Genomic DNA, 15,319 nt, shown 5'->3' with positions numbered 1-15,319 from the left:
TTGTTGTTTGGGAGCTATTCTGGATACTCTAGAAATTGTTGGACAAAGTCGGTGGTCTTCCCGCTGTCAGGACCCCCTCCCTCCCGAAGCTGCCGGCGAGGTGTGTAGCCCCAGTCGTGACGGAAGGTTTTAAATACCTGGGCGTTCACATCACCATCGACCACCAGTTGTTCCTCAGGAGAAAGATCTCCCCCCAACTTGATAGGCTCCACACAGATATGCTGCATTGGCGCACCTTGCCACTGTTCGTCATGGGCAGACCTGCCCAATACAAAATGATGGTCCTACCACATCTTCTGTATATCCTGCAGAATACCCCATACCCCGTTCCCCCAGCAGTCTTCAAGCACGTGGCTCAAGAGCTCCGGGCGTTGTTCTGGCAGGGAGGTACACCCAGGACAGCACTACACCAGCTGCAAAAAGGGGTTTATGATGGCGGCTTGGCCATCCCAGATATTAGGCTGTACTACAGGGCCCCACAGCTACTAGTTATAAACTATGCGGACAATGGAGAACTGGCCTATAGGGTAGGTAGAGACACAACGCGGGGAGGGAGCTATGAATCATTCCTATACACCCGCAAGACATTCCCAGAATGGCCTACGCATACCGCAACTGTGGTTGCATATTGGATTGAGGAAAACAGGTTTCTGGGATGGCAGGGTAAATTAACCAGCACGACACCCCTATGGACTGGGGACCGACTGAAAGAGGTGGTCACACTAGGGGGTGTCAAGGGCTGGCTGACTATAGGTATTGAACGCTTGGGAGGCGTTTGGAGGAGCGGCGTTCCTCTTCCCTTCGAAGACCTAAAACAAGAATATAGCTGGACTCCGGCTCAAAGATTGAATTATCTGAGACTCACACACGCCCTACAGAGACACATACAGTGGGGTATGATCATTCCCGACCACTCCCCTTTGGAAGACAGGTTGCTGGTAGACCCCATCCCTGAGAAAGCGACCTCAACGATATATCGCAAACTCATAAATATTATACCAGACCCCGTATCGGCCCTCCGCGCTGCCTGGATTGACCTAGGTAATATAGAAGACGATGATTGGATAGAGGTGCTGCAAAGCCGCAGGGTAATCACAATCCGCACTAGATTTAGGCTGGTACAGCTTAGGATACTGCTCCGCTCCGCTCCCATTACCCATGCACACTCCTACACAAATGGGAAGAGCACAAACAGCGCTTTGTAACAGAGGCTGCCAGCGGGAGGGCTCCTTTTTAGATCTCGCCTAGCGATGCAGCGCATGCGCTAGGGGCCTTGGCGAGACCTATTGTTGTCGGTTTGGTGGGCGAAGGGGGACGGGACAGGAGTTGTGCACGCGTACGCACATCTCCTGTCCGTGCTCGCGGCGTTTGAGCAGAACGCGCGCATGGACGCACACCCACCTTATATTAAATTGGTAGAAGGATGGAGGGAGACACATAACAGCTCCCTTGGCAGGACGTTTTTTTTCACTGGGAAGGGATTTCAGGGTGATTAAAAAAGAGCAAATTTGAAATTGAAGTCTGCAGTTTCTATGGCTTCCGACATCCCGCTGTCCACCTCGCGCTTGCTGAGTCGGGCTGTACTGCTGGCTAGGCCACAGTCATTTTTATGACAGACACATTCTGTGCCTGCCGCAAAGATACAGCCATTTTTTGTTGCTGCCAGCAATTTTACGGTTTTGTGGCCACAAAATGTAGCAAATTAGTCTGCGGTGTCCTTGGAGTATCAGTGCGTCACTAAATGGCACAATGGGAAAATATGTGCTCCTTTCTAAGTGTCTGGTCCTATTTTGTAGCCTAAGCCAAACTCGGATTGTCTGGGGAAAAAAAATATACGAAAACATACATGTTTCTATCCTATTTTAGTAAGGTGTTTATATTTTATGTCAATTAATTCGACTGTGTAGATATTTCACCATACATGACACAGATATTAACCCTTACTATCAACCTGATTGCTCATCCAGTTCCATTTGCCTTGATTTTACTGGACCAACAACAAACCACTGTTAGTTATTATAGTTAATGAAAATGTGTTTACCCAAAAAAACCTCAAATGTTAATGTTTCGCTATGGTATCTAAATGGAACTAAAACTCAGTGAACTCAATGCACATATTAGAAATGAGAAATGCATTATTTCAGAACTGATTACATTGTTTGAGCTAATTAAAATATATGCTGGCTCTACCACATCTTATTTGTCCAAAATGTTGGCAGACACCAATTCTCACATGAACCTGCAGGCAGCCGGCTTGAAACTTCCAGTAATCTCAAAGCTTCCTAGCCTACTGCCATTGAGGTGTCAACAAGTAGCGACACAGCCACAACACAGCAGAACAACAAATGAGCTGTTGTCGGGACAACTGAATAAAGGTAATTTTTAGTTGGGAATATTGCCGGGCAATGACCAACACCGCGCGCTTTCCTCTGTAGTAGAGGCCCTTCACTACTCCCAGCTCGAAACTAATTTTCCTGGTACAGGGGTTAAGGAGGCACCCTACTGACACAACACAGCACGTGACACCAGGAGGCCCCAGTCCTTCCCTTATCACTGAACTCTCGTACGTATTTGTCACAAGACGGACAGCGACCTCAAGCGGTAGGTAGGCATGCTCTCATAACCAAGTAAATAACTTCTTTCACGCCTAGTCTCAGTTAACACGAGTGCAGACTAAAACTCCCAATATCCACCAAGGTGTGAAACAGGCACAACGCTATTAAAATATTTTGGGCTTATTTACAAGCTACTGTGTCACTGGTGCGTCATTTTTAACATGGGGAAAAAGTGAGGTAATGGCCACGCAAGGGGCTTGTAAATAAGCTTGCCAGTGTCAGGTCACATGACGGCGCACAATAACTGAGGTAAATTCCAGCAGGCCGGGGAGGATTCAATAGCAAGAGACAGAAAGAATGTGGGAGGGGGAAGGTTGGAAGAAAGCGCTCGGGAAGGAAAGTTAGAGAGAATGAGAGATAGAGACAAAAAAAATGCGGCCTTGTGTAATGGAACTGGTGTCCATGTAAAGAGCTCCAATACCTTTGAAAGGAGGATTGGACACCTGATAAGGTTACTTAAAAGTTACTCCTAAGCGGGGGCGGGGGAGGAGCAAACACACCCAGCAATGGGCAGGGCAAGCATTTCCAGAAATCGGGTCAGGCTAACCTGATAGCCATTATATGAGAAACAAGCATTTGCAAAGCAATAGGTCTCGCCTTTACGCGAATTTGAGCTATTAACATTGAAATGATAATGCCTTTTATTAAAAAAAAAATTAAACATAAATAAAAGGCATAGTCATTTACAATGCCAATAGCTCAAAGTCGCATAAATGCAAGACCTATTGTATTGCAAATGCTTGTTTCATATCTTATGATAATGTCCTGAGATCACTCAGATCAGGCAGAGAGTCACAATAATAATGTTGAGGGTATCGGGAACAGAGGTCCCAATAGACGCCAGATGGTTCCTTCTAATGATTAGGGGAGAGATAGGCCGACCCAGACATGTCAACCTCGGGCTGGCACTGGTGGCACGTATTGCAAAACGAAACATCGGCAGGTGCTGGGGTGCGCCCCAGCCACCGTCAGTGACTGAGTGGGAGAGAGATCTAGACTGGTGCCAATGAGCGGAAGAGACTGTGTATAAAAGTAGGGTGTGTGTCAAGGAATGGGAAAAGATATGGTCATCATGGCGCAGATACAGGAGGGCATAGTGTAATTGGGGACCTGCATCATAGTCCATTCACTCTGTAATGTATGATAAGATCTCTATGCTTATGCGTTTCCCACTCCTGATGATGACTTATCGCAATGCTGTTCTTTTCATTCCTTAGAGTAAGGAGTCTGCCTCACCTCCCTATGAAATACTTTTGTCACTAATCGACCAAGTGATGTGCATGCATATCTGCTTAAGAATGAACAGTCTTCTGAGCTTGTTTATTAAAAAGTTATAAAAAAAAGATCTGGAAGATCTGGCAGGGATGGAATCCCTTCCTTAGAGGTCATATATCCTCCCCATCAGGTTCAGATTCCTCCTGCACCTACGGAGTTCCCTGGGCTAGCTCACCAGACACAGTGCCCTTGTCCTTGGATGTTTGGCCCTTGGCCCAGGGTCCAGGCATCCAGCTTTTCCGTTCCGGATAGTCTGTGACGTGGTCACAGCACATATCCACTCAGGGAGCTCCAATATTCTCACATGGAGCCCTCTTTCCACCTCTCACCACTCATATGCTTTGAGATCATTGCTCACTAAACACTGGACTGGGAGTACAGGATACACAGCTACGTTCATAAGGCCTGTCACACCTCCTCATTCCAAATCCACCTCAGCCATGGTATAGACTTTGGTACCACCGTCTGCGTAGGTTATCTAGTGAAACTCACCAGGTGGGATTCTCTCTTGAGGCACCAGGGTGCCTAGAACCATAATCACAGTAGCCCCTGTGTCTCTCAGATCTCAACCTCCCACTGACTTTAGGTCTCTGCTGTAGGAAGCAGGCTTTGTGTATACTATACCAAAGTAAAGTACAGTGTGCATAGAGTCCAATGGATCCCCGAAGGAAAGGAAGAAGTAAAAGTAGATAATACCTTACTTTCTATTTTGGTAGTGTGGGTGAGCAGTAAGGCTTTATTAGAGGGTAGTGTTACGCATTTATTGTACACACTCAGGTAAGAAATGATTCCACACACTCAAAAAAATATTTTTTAGTTGTATTTTATTTCTAGAACAAAGCAAGGAAAGGTGCAGGTAAGTGAAATAATACTTTGCAGGAATAATACAGTTGAATTCAGTTGTATGTGATTGGTTTGGATACAGGTAGGTCAATTATTCAGAAACAGTTGAATTTACTTTTCAGTTACTATATGATTACTTTTTAGATTACTTTTTCTACTCAGTGTGATATGCCTAGATATCACACTGTGGCTTTTCGTAAATGAAAGGTAAGTGAATCAATTTTTTAAGCACACAGTTTCTTATGTTTTCATAATTCCACATTTAGAATTTTTTTCACAGAAAAGCAGTCAATGAAATCCTAAGGGAGCAAATGAAGTTATCGGTTTAGAGGTAAGTACTTGGTTTCGTGAGTTGGTGTTCTGGGATTAGAACAAGGGTTCCCCAAGGGTCAAGGATGCACTTTAAGAGCACCCTCAGTGGCACTTTGGCAGCCGGGTGCAGACTGCTGAGGCCCAATGTTATCCAATCGGGGAAACATCCTTTACAACGCGGTGTTTACACCGCGGGGCCTTTACGACAAAGCCATTACAACGCAAGTCGTTCCTACGACTTGCGCTGGATGGCGCTCTTGCTCAAAGAATAGTTTAATTTTCTATTAAAACACCTTCCCTACTGTTACGTGGGCTGGAGTTGGAATAGAACATTAAAATTATCCACAATCCAGCGCACTCCAACACAAGTCGGTGTAACGACTTGCATTGTGATAACTGCGTCGTAATGACATACATCCGGGGTTAGAGGGCCTCCGTTTGGTGGCTGCTCACGGACAGGCTACTAGGTTGAGGGAGCAAAGCTCCTAGGGTTTAATAAGGACAAAGGGGGATCTGATTTAGCACACAAGGTGTACCCACAGTGTCACAGGGGCAGCCGGGTGCAGGGTGCTGATTTGGCGTCTGGTGCCCTGTTTTTTACAATGGGAGTTGCCAGTTTTGGGTTTTGGCTGCAGGCTTGGTCCAGGAAGTCTTACGAGAGGAGCCGACAGCTGGGTAGGTAAGTTGGAGGGCTCGGCGACGTAAGTGCACCTGAGATTCTCTTCGCCAGGGCGCATAACGGATGCAGGGGTGACTTATGTACCTTACTGAGTAACTCGCGATGAGCTGGGTCTCCGGGCAGAGGCTGCAGGTGACATTGGGAGTCCTGGACGGGTCAACCCTCTGTGGGCTCGGACTCAGGAGCCCTGGGGAACCTCGCTTAGACTGGTTGGTGTTGGGTGCAGCAGTGGTTCGAGACATCAGGTTTCTTTGTCCTCTGCAGGGTCGGAGTCTTTCTTGGGTCTTTCTTTTGAACAGAGCCGCTGTTCACAGAAGAACCAGTCTTTGTTGAAGGCAGTCAGACATCCCAGGGGTTCTGGACATCGCTGGCTGCAAGACAAGGTGAGTTTTGGTGCAGGATCTCTGGAAACTGCAGAGGGTAGGGCTGGGACCAAGTCAGTTTTCTCTGCAGTCTCCTCTGCTGGGCATCTTCTTTTGTCCTTCTTCTTCGCAGGTTGTCAGAATCGCTCTCCTTGGTTCATGGCTGCCCCCTAAATACTGTATTTAGGGGGCGTTTTAGGGGTCTTAAGGTCAGTAGCCAATGACCTTAGGGTGACTACACACTTGACTTGGTGTGCTCACCCCATGTGGGGGAGTGGGCACAATCCGTAATCCTGATTGCAAGATGGCGGGAACTGAAGAATGGGCTTCACCTAGCCTCCCCCACCTGAGGAGTGGGGTTGACAGAGATGGGCACATCTTCTGGGCTGCTCTAATTTTTCCCACCTGTCTTCCAACAGAAAAGGGGGTTAGACAGGAAGGGGGGCTGCTGATAGCAGCAGAGGCTGAGGGTCGTGTTACAAAGGCAGCAAAGCCTTTGAAGCTCCCCTGCTACATATGGCTCTTCCTGACCTGGCGGATGTGTGAACACCTCTGCCCAATAAAGGCTTTGTTTCTGGGCCCAGGGAACAAAAAGCTCCCACCCCAGGGGTTCAGAAATATGTCTTGTGGTGGCAGGCTGGTGTTTACCTGCACGGGAACCCACCAGAGGGTGGTAGTTTTTCAGGGGCATTTCTAAGATGCCCTATGAGTGCGTTGTATAATAAAGCCCACACTGACATCAGTGTGGGTTTATTATGCTGTGAAGTTTGCTACCAAACTTCCCAGAATTCAGTAAAGCCATTATGGTGCTGTGGAGTTCTCAATGGCAAACTCCCAGACCATATACGCTTTAAGGCTTTACTGCACTTACAAAGCCTAAGAATGGACTTAGACAATGTAGGGGTATAGTGCTCCTACAACTGTACCCTAACCAGTGGTATACTGCACCCAGCAAGAGGGGTGCATCCCGAAATGCATTGGGCTATTGGATCCTGTAATTGTAATTGTGATGTTTGTGATTACAGCAATGTAGCATTATATGAAGGAATATGATAGCATGTTGCCACTCAGAATTATTTAACTGATGGACTGTCAATTGTAGGTGTTGTCTTTGTATTAAAACATAGAAAATGTTTATTTTTAAACATTCACGTATTGGTTGAAAATGTTAAACTGTTATAAAAGCGGTTTTTGTTCAAGTTATTTTTGAGTGTGTTTTATATCAGTGATAAAGTTATTCAGCAGTGCTCGTGGGGTCCAAAGAATCTTTGACTTTGGCCGCATTGTTTAGGTTAGGCAGTGTAGACAGCTGCAGATATACGCACTGTTTTAAATTGTCAACCCAGAGCAAACTAGGTGTGCATGATACATAATAATAGTTGCACAAGTATGTCTGCCATGGTGACTCTTCATTTTTCTCTGCACCAAAACACGCAGCCTGCAAGGGCAGTGTGTGTGTGTGTGTGTGTGTGTGTGTGTGTGTGTGTGTGTGTGTGTTAAGATACAGGCCCTTTAACGGTGACACAATACGTGCTGCAGCCCTTAGAGGCCTTCCCTGGTCACAGTGCCCTTGATATCTTTTATAAGGGACTTACATGTGGCCAGAGAGGTACCAACTGGGAGTACCAATGTACAGTTTTGGGAAAGAACACAGGCCCCGGGAACCTGATTGGCAGGGACCCAGGGAACATCAAGTCAAAGTGCATCAGAAATCTGGCAAAAGTAGGAGGTAGGGGGTACTGCAACAGAAACCTAGTTCCCTTCATCTGCCTGTACTTATCCATGATTGGAGATAAGGTGGCCAGGGTTGCACTATTCACCCTGCTCAAGGACACAAAGGTTGCATCTGCCACTTCCCCACAACTCTCTGGGGCACTCTCCACCCCCACACATACACTAGCAATCCCTGGGAATGGCCCACTTCTGGGGGGCTTCTTTGTGCAGACAACATCTCCTTGCTTGTGCCCTGGCGGATTAGTCAAAGCACTTGCCCACCTTTGAGAGATCAAACAACCTACCATTCTTTCCCTGATACTCCCTCCCTTTCAATTTGGTTTCGCTAGGGCACCCCCCTCCCCAACCAGGTTTTTGTGGGTCTTTTGAGGACTCCTTCTGTTTTTGGCCTTTTTCCCATGGGCTTTCACCTGGGAGTGGACCTGTCCTCCTTTCTTTTGATCGCCCGCCCCCTCTGATATTGATTGGAAACCCGGGTTCTCACCCACTCATCAGATGCTTGCCTGAAGCTCTTTGGGGTCTGTCAGCTTAAAGTCCACTAGGTACTTCTGTAACTACTCTTCAACACAATAAGTTAAAATGTATTCTTTCAAAAACAAATTACACAATCCCTCATAGGTGTCTACGGCATTACCAACAATCCAGCCTTCTAGTCCTTCACTGAAATGTCCACAAAGTCCACCAAGGACCGTGTGCTCACTTTTTGGGTATCTCTGAACTTCACTCTGTACTGCTCTGGAGTCAGACAAAACGTCTTGACTAAGCATTGCCTCATGTGAGACTAGGACTTTGCCTCTTCCCCCTGCAGAGTCAGGTGCCTATCCCTCACAGCTACTGGAATCAGTTCCCACAAGAGTGAACCTCAATACTTAGGATGAAGCCCCACCATTTCAAGGGGCACTTCAAATGCAGTCAGTCATTTATCAAGGTCATCCCCCTCTGTGTACCCCGGTATTATACCCATGGAAGCTTGTGGTCAAACCAACCACCCCTGGACATCACAATGTCATCTTCAATTTCACTGCCATTTCTTCTCTCCTCCTCCCTCTGCCATTTCTTATTAGCGAATTCCAGTTTCTCCCTCGCTAAGGCTATGGAAGCTGGCTGGGCCTCCATCTGCCTCTCTGCAGGAGACAGTGGTGGTTTATGTGTATGGGGCCCTGCCCTGCATCTACATCTGGTATTATGTATCTAGTCTTAGAAGCAATGGAGGGGGCATCATCATCACCCTCGTGGATGATGCTGGGTCCACTCCCCTTCATTCTCCGCAGCTGCCCTAGTCCAGGCTTTCAGGGACTTAAGCAGCCCTGCCTTCCTAATCTTGATGGATGCAGGCAGCTCCCTATGCCTAAACTGTGTCCTAAGCTCAGCCATCTTGTGTTTAGTCTGTTTAGCTAGGACTAGCTCCATGGTATCACTAGTTTTGGGTCACAACAACTATCAATCAGACTTAGAACAACTTTAGAAAAATCCAATCAATGGATCAAAAATCAGTTTAGTCCAAATTTCAAGAATTCAAAATCTTTGTTCTAGGCAATTCAGAGGATTTTTAAGATATTCATTTACTTAACTGTACGGTGTACTTTTAAACACAGCACTGAACACCAAATGCTGGAAAGTGGGTTATTAGTGATGGTAAATATGCATCTACCCTCTAAGGCCAATACATGGTCTAGTGCTCAGTTTAGGTCTCAAAACATTATTCCCATGCTCAACCCGAGCAGTCAGGCTTAACTTAGGAGGTAGGTATGTAAAGCATTTAAAAACACCAATTGAGTAAATAATGAAGAAACAACACATAATTTTTTTTTAAAATCAAAATATGAACTATTTTTATCTTTAAAATGACACCAAAATGACAAAACTCCACTCTAGGGAAAAGGAAATATGAATTTGAAAAGATCTAACACTGTCTAGCACTAAAAAAACATATTGCGCCACTTTGGGACATCTGGTCGCGCTGGACTAGGACAATGTCAAAGTTTCAGGCCATCCAAAATGGAGCCCTGCTCGGATACACTTAGTGGGAGGACCCGGTCAAACTTTTACCTTCAGAGTTTTTAAGCAGGGCGAACCTGGAATCCGGGCTTGGGTCTTGCGGTTGAGTCGGTCACCTGTATGAAGCTTTTTTCCAAAGTTGCTCCAAACTTCTGAAGCTCCAAAGGGTCCAACACAATGCAAGGCCCTGGAAGCTCCAAAATGGTTCTTGAAAGATTGGGACCACAATTCCCACAATGCACTGGACAAATCCCTAAAAGTCCAATGGACACACTCCAGGCAAGGAACACTTGGTGGTGATGCAGGAGATCCCTGTTAACCTGTAGCTTGCAGGGAGTCCACTCTTTAATCATTTAGAAGCAAGGTACATCCTCAGGGCTGTAGATCCAGATAATGCAACAAGACCAGTTAGCCAGAGTGCAGTGCCTGGTGGTACAAATAAAGTTTCTAGCATGGCAATCCCCCTTCTCTTAGTTTCAAGTAGCAGATCTGGGAGGTTCTGACCCTCTCACATTTGTATTCACTGTTCTCTGGGGTCACGCTTGACAGTAAAAATGTATACACAATTACAGTTGGCAACGCAAAATACTATCTCTCTAAATAGAGCCTAACAAGGATTATTGTAGTGCATATCTTATATCCTTGCGGGTTGGTCAGATGAATCACAAACCCCAAACCCCTTGCCTACTATGGTAATCCGTGAAATGCCATGTAACAGAATGTCTGCCCACAGGCTTTGGCACAGTGGAATAAAAACCTCCTTAAAAGTCTGATGTCTTCAACACATGCTTTTCACAGCAAGTAGGTGTGGTCCACTGTTATAGCATTTCATAATAAAAAGGTCTAACCTCTGAAACATGGCAATGCTTTTCCCAATGATCCGATAAAGCCTTTAGCCTTTACCATTGGGTTTACACCTTACAAGCACTTTTTTGTGGAAGCACACAACTTCTCACCAATCACCACATGTACTCCTGACTCCAAACGTGGGTGGAGCCAAAGCCCCTCTCTTTATGATTCTCAAATAATTGTCTTACGATTGCAGCGCTGTCAAACCAGTCCATAAAAACCAAAATAGTTTACAGCTTAAAGGAGAACTCTCACCTTGCTGCAAGGTTAAGTGCAGTCAGCGGTGTAGTCATCAAGTGTCCAACTGCATGACAAAGCAGCTCCTGTGCAGGTCCCGGCATTGGACAGAACCTGAGAAAGTAGCAACAGAGGTAGACGTCGGAAGCTGATTAGGTACTGCTTAGGTACGACATTTTCTTACTGACATGATGAGCAGATCGAACAGCCTTATTCTTTGTTCCTGCTTGTGTTGTAAGCCACTAGCCAACATTTCCTAAGATCAGAAATATAAAAAATATAGCTGTTGTAAGGGAGAGGTATCATGAGTGACGAGCGAACCCATACTTTACTAATATTATATCAAGTTGTACACAATGGAATAATACAATGCAACAATGGCAATACTGGTGTCAGTTCTAAGACAATGGGCATTCACGAACATTTGAGACCATTCCAGAATTACTTTTTTAGTTTCGTAATTTATTCAAACCCTAGGCATGCAAGGAGTTCATTTACATGTTCTAGATACCACACTTATATCTTAACTTGCTTAAGTCCTCTGACGACTTCTAACAAAAGTGAAACACTTCTATCTTAGAGAGGCTTGAATGATATTAAAGTATATGCTGAAAATGTTTCCGCACACAGAATAAAAAGGCTTAGCAGCAAAGGGAAAAACCTTTTTATAGACTTTCATGGAAGCTAAGGAAAGGAGCCCCTGATCGCAAATTGCTAGGATGGAGGGTCCCTTGAACAAAAAAACAAGCATTTGCAATGCAATAGGTCGCCGCATTCACGCGAGTTTGAGCTATTGGTATTGTAAATGGCAATGCCTTTTATTTATGTTTTAGGTTTTAAAACATAAATAAAAGGCATTGTCATTTACAATATTAATAGCTTAAACTTTCGCAAATGCAACACGTATTGTATTGCAATAAAGGGCCTTCTCGACCTCTTGTTAGATTGTAAATATCAGAGGATGAGACTGGCCTGCGACGTCTTTATAGTAGTGATAAATAGTGCAGTGAAGAAGATGTGTAAGTGTTGTAAATTACACAGACACAAAGTGTAAAGTGAGAGTTAACTCCTTTACCGCGGTGCAAATTCCGCCGCAGTGCGGGTTTTCTATTAGGTGGGCGGGGCCGCGTTGGCCAACGGACGTGCGCAGCACTACAGAGGTAGTGCTTGTGACGGCCGTTGGCTGACGTGCGCACGCAAGGGGTTAAATATGATCCGAGCTATAAACACTAACAAAGAGCTCCAACACCTTTTGCTCTGGGATTACATTGTCATGGGGGGGGGGGGGGCTATTTCCTGCCATCTTGTGATTGGAGTGTGCAGTGTGGAATTGCGTTAATGTCATTGGTATCTTTGGCCTCATAAAAAACACTCCAGCAGTAGTAGGGCCCTGGTGCAGGGTAGGCTGTGCTTTATGGCAGGCAAGGAGGGAGGGAAGTATGGTCTCGGCTGAATCTCCGGCCTCATACAGTGCCCCTGCTACTACTAGTGAGCGAGAGGCACAGAGGTGGTGGTATCGGTGGCGGTATTGGTTAAGCTATTGGTTTTGGTATTGGTGGCGGTGGCATTGGAGGTACTGGTGGTGGTGGTACTGGTATTGGTGGAGAAGGTACTGATATTGGTGGTGATGGCACTGATATTGGCGTTTTTGGTATTTGGTGGTGGTATTGGCAGTTAGTGGTGATATTGGGGTAGTGGTGGTGGTATTGGCGGTGGTAGTATTGGTGGTGGTACTGGTGGTATTGTTCGTGGTACTGGATTGTGTTGGGATTGGTGGTGGTGGGATTTATGGTGGTGATATTGGTGGTATTAGAGGTGATGGTGGTATTGCTGGTGGTATTGTGGGGGTGGTGGTGGGGTATTGGTGGTGGTGGTATTTGGGGTGGTGGTATTGCTGTGGGTGTATTGGTATTCATACTGGTAATGGTATTGGTGGTGGTGGTATTGGTGGTGGTGGTATTGGTGTGGCGGTATTGGTGGTGAGGTATTGGTGTTGGTGGTATTGGTAGTGGTGGGATTGATGGTGGTGGTTTTGGTGGTAGGATTAGTGGTGGTATTGATGGTGTTGGTATTGGTGGTGATGGTATTGGTGGTGATGGTATTGGTGGTGATGGTATTAGTGGTGGTATTGATGGTGGTGGTATTGGTGGTGGTACTGGATTGTGGTGGGATTGGTGGTGGTGGAGGTGGTATTGGTGGTGATGGTGGTATTGGTGGTGGTATTGTGGTCGTGATGGTGGTATTGGGGTGGTGGTATTGGTAGTGGTAGTATTGCTGGTGGTGGTATTATTGGTGGTATTGGTGATGGTATTAGTATTGGTGGTGATGGTATTGGTGGTGGTGGTACTGGTGGTGGTGGTACTGGTAGTGGTGGTACTGGTATTGGTGATGGTCTTGGTGGTACTAGTGGTGGTACTGGATTGTGGTGGGATTGGTGGTGGTGATATTGGTGGTGGTATTAGTCATTAGTGATGGTGATGGTGGTATTTGGTGTTAGTGGTATTGGTGGTGGGGGTATTGGTACTGGTAGCGGTGGTGGTATCAGTGGTGAAGGTGGTATTGGTGGTGCTGGTATTGATGGTGGTGGTATTGGTGGTGGTGGTATTGGTGGTGGCGGTGTTGGTATTGTGGAATTAGTGGTACTGGTATTGGTGTATTGGTGGTAATATTGGTGGTGGTAATATTGGTGGTGGTATTGGTGGTGATGGTATTGGTGACAGTGGTGGTATTGGTGGTGGTGTTTGTGGTATTGGTGGTGGGGTATTGGCAGTGGTGGTTATATTTGGTGGTGGTGGATTTGGTGGTGGTGGTATTAGTGGTGGTCGTATTGGTATGGGTATTGCTGGTGGTGCTAGCATTGGTGGTGGTTATGGTATTGGTGGTGGCAATATTGGTGGTATTGGTGGAGGTATTGCTGGTGGAGGTATTGGTGGTGGTGGCATTGGTGGTGGTATTGCGATTGTGGTAGTGGTGGTATTAGTGTTGGTGGAGGTATTGGTGGCATTGGTGGTGGTTGTGGTATTGGTGCCAGTATTGGTGGTGGTAGTGGTATTGGTGGTGGTTGTGGTAATGGAGGTGGTATTGATAGTGCTGGTGATATTACTGGTAGTGGTGGCAGTATTGGTGGTGGTACTGGTGGTGGTATTGATAGTGGTAATATTGGCGGTGGTGGTATTGGCGGTGGTGGTATTGGTGGTGGTGGTATTGGTAGTGCTAATATTGGTGGTGGCGATATTGGTATTGGTGGTGGCGGTATTGGTGGTGGTGGTATTAGTGGTGGTAGTATTGGTGGGGGTATTGGTGGTGGTATTGGTATTGCGGGTGTTTGTGGTATTGGTGCCAGTATTGGTGGTGGTAGTGGTATTGGTGGTGGTTGTGGTAATGATGGTATTGGTGGTGGTGGTATTAATAGTGGTGGTGATATTACTGGTGGTGGCGGCTGTGTTGGTACTGGTGGTGGTAGTGGTGGTGGTATTGGTGGTGGTGGTATTGGTGGTGGTATTGGTAGTGGTAATATTGGTGGTGGCAATATTGATATTGGGGGTGGCGGTATTGGTGGTGGTGGTATTAGTGGTGGTACTATTGGTGGGGGTATTTCTGGTGGTATTGCTGGTGGTGCTGGCATTGGTGGTGGTATGGTATTGGTGGTGGCAATACTGGTGGTATTAGTGGAGGTATTGCTGGTGGCGTTATTGGTGGTGGTATTGAGATGGTGGTAGTGGTGGTATTAGTGGTGGTGGAGGTATTGGTGGCATTGGTGGTGGTTGTGGTATTGGTGCCAGTATTGGTGGTGGTATTGATAGTGCTGGTGATATTACTGGTAGTGGTGGCAGTATTGGTGGTGGTACTGGTGGTGGTATTGGTGGTGGTGGCATTGGTAGTGGGAATATTGGTATTGGTGGTGGCGGTATTGGTGGTCTTGCTATTGGTGGTGGGGTATTGGTGGTGGTGGTATTGGGGATGGTATTGGTGTTGGTGGTGTAGGTGGTGGTATTGGGACTGCTGATGGTGGTTTTGGTATTGATGGTGGTGGTGGTATTGGTGGTGGTGGTGGTATTGGTGGTGGTGATATTGGTGGTGGTAATATTGGTGGTGGTGATATTGGTGGTGGTGGTGGTATTGGTTGTGATGGTGGTATTGGGGTGGTGGTGATATTGGTGGTGGTACTATTGCTGGTATTGGTGGTAGTATTGGCAGTGTTGGTAATGGTGGTGGTACTGGATTGTGGTGGAGCTGGTGGTATTTATGGTGGTGGTAGTGATATTGGTGGTGGTATTAGTGGTGGTGGTGGTGGTATTGGTGGCATTGGTGGTGGTTGTGGTATTGGTGCCAGTATTGGTGGTAGTAGTGGTATTGGTGGTGGTGGTATTGATAGTGGTGGTTATATTACTGGTGGTGGTGGCTGTGTTGGTATT

The 15,319-nt window shown here is 46.4% G+C and overlaps 1 protein-coding gene across 4 annotated transcripts in view; it reads right to left on the bottom strand.

The window, feature by feature from the left end:
• The window catches only part of CLOCK (clock circadian regulator), a 1,757,788-nt gene that overhangs the window by 1,596,634 nt on the left and 145,835 nt on the right, over positions 1–15,319 (bottom strand). For 3 of the 4 annotated variants that reach the window (XM_078678181.1, XM_078678183.1, XM_078678184.1), the window contains exon 2: positions 10,923–11,160. The gene's annotated coding sequence lies outside the window, so the exon portion shown is untranslated. The remainder of the gene's footprint in view (positions 1–10,922; positions 11,161–15,319) is intronic. The other variant, XM_078678182.1, reaches the window with a different exon arrangement.

Source organism: Lissotriton helveticus, chromosome 2_2 (assembly GCF_964261635.1).
Source record: "Lissotriton helveticus chromosome 2_2, aLisHel1.1, whole genome shotgun sequence".
Taxonomy (NCBI): domain Eukaryota; kingdom Metazoa; phylum Chordata; class Amphibia; order Caudata; family Salamandridae; genus Lissotriton; species Lissotriton helveticus.
This window is presented reverse-complemented; position numbering and strand designations above follow the sequence as displayed.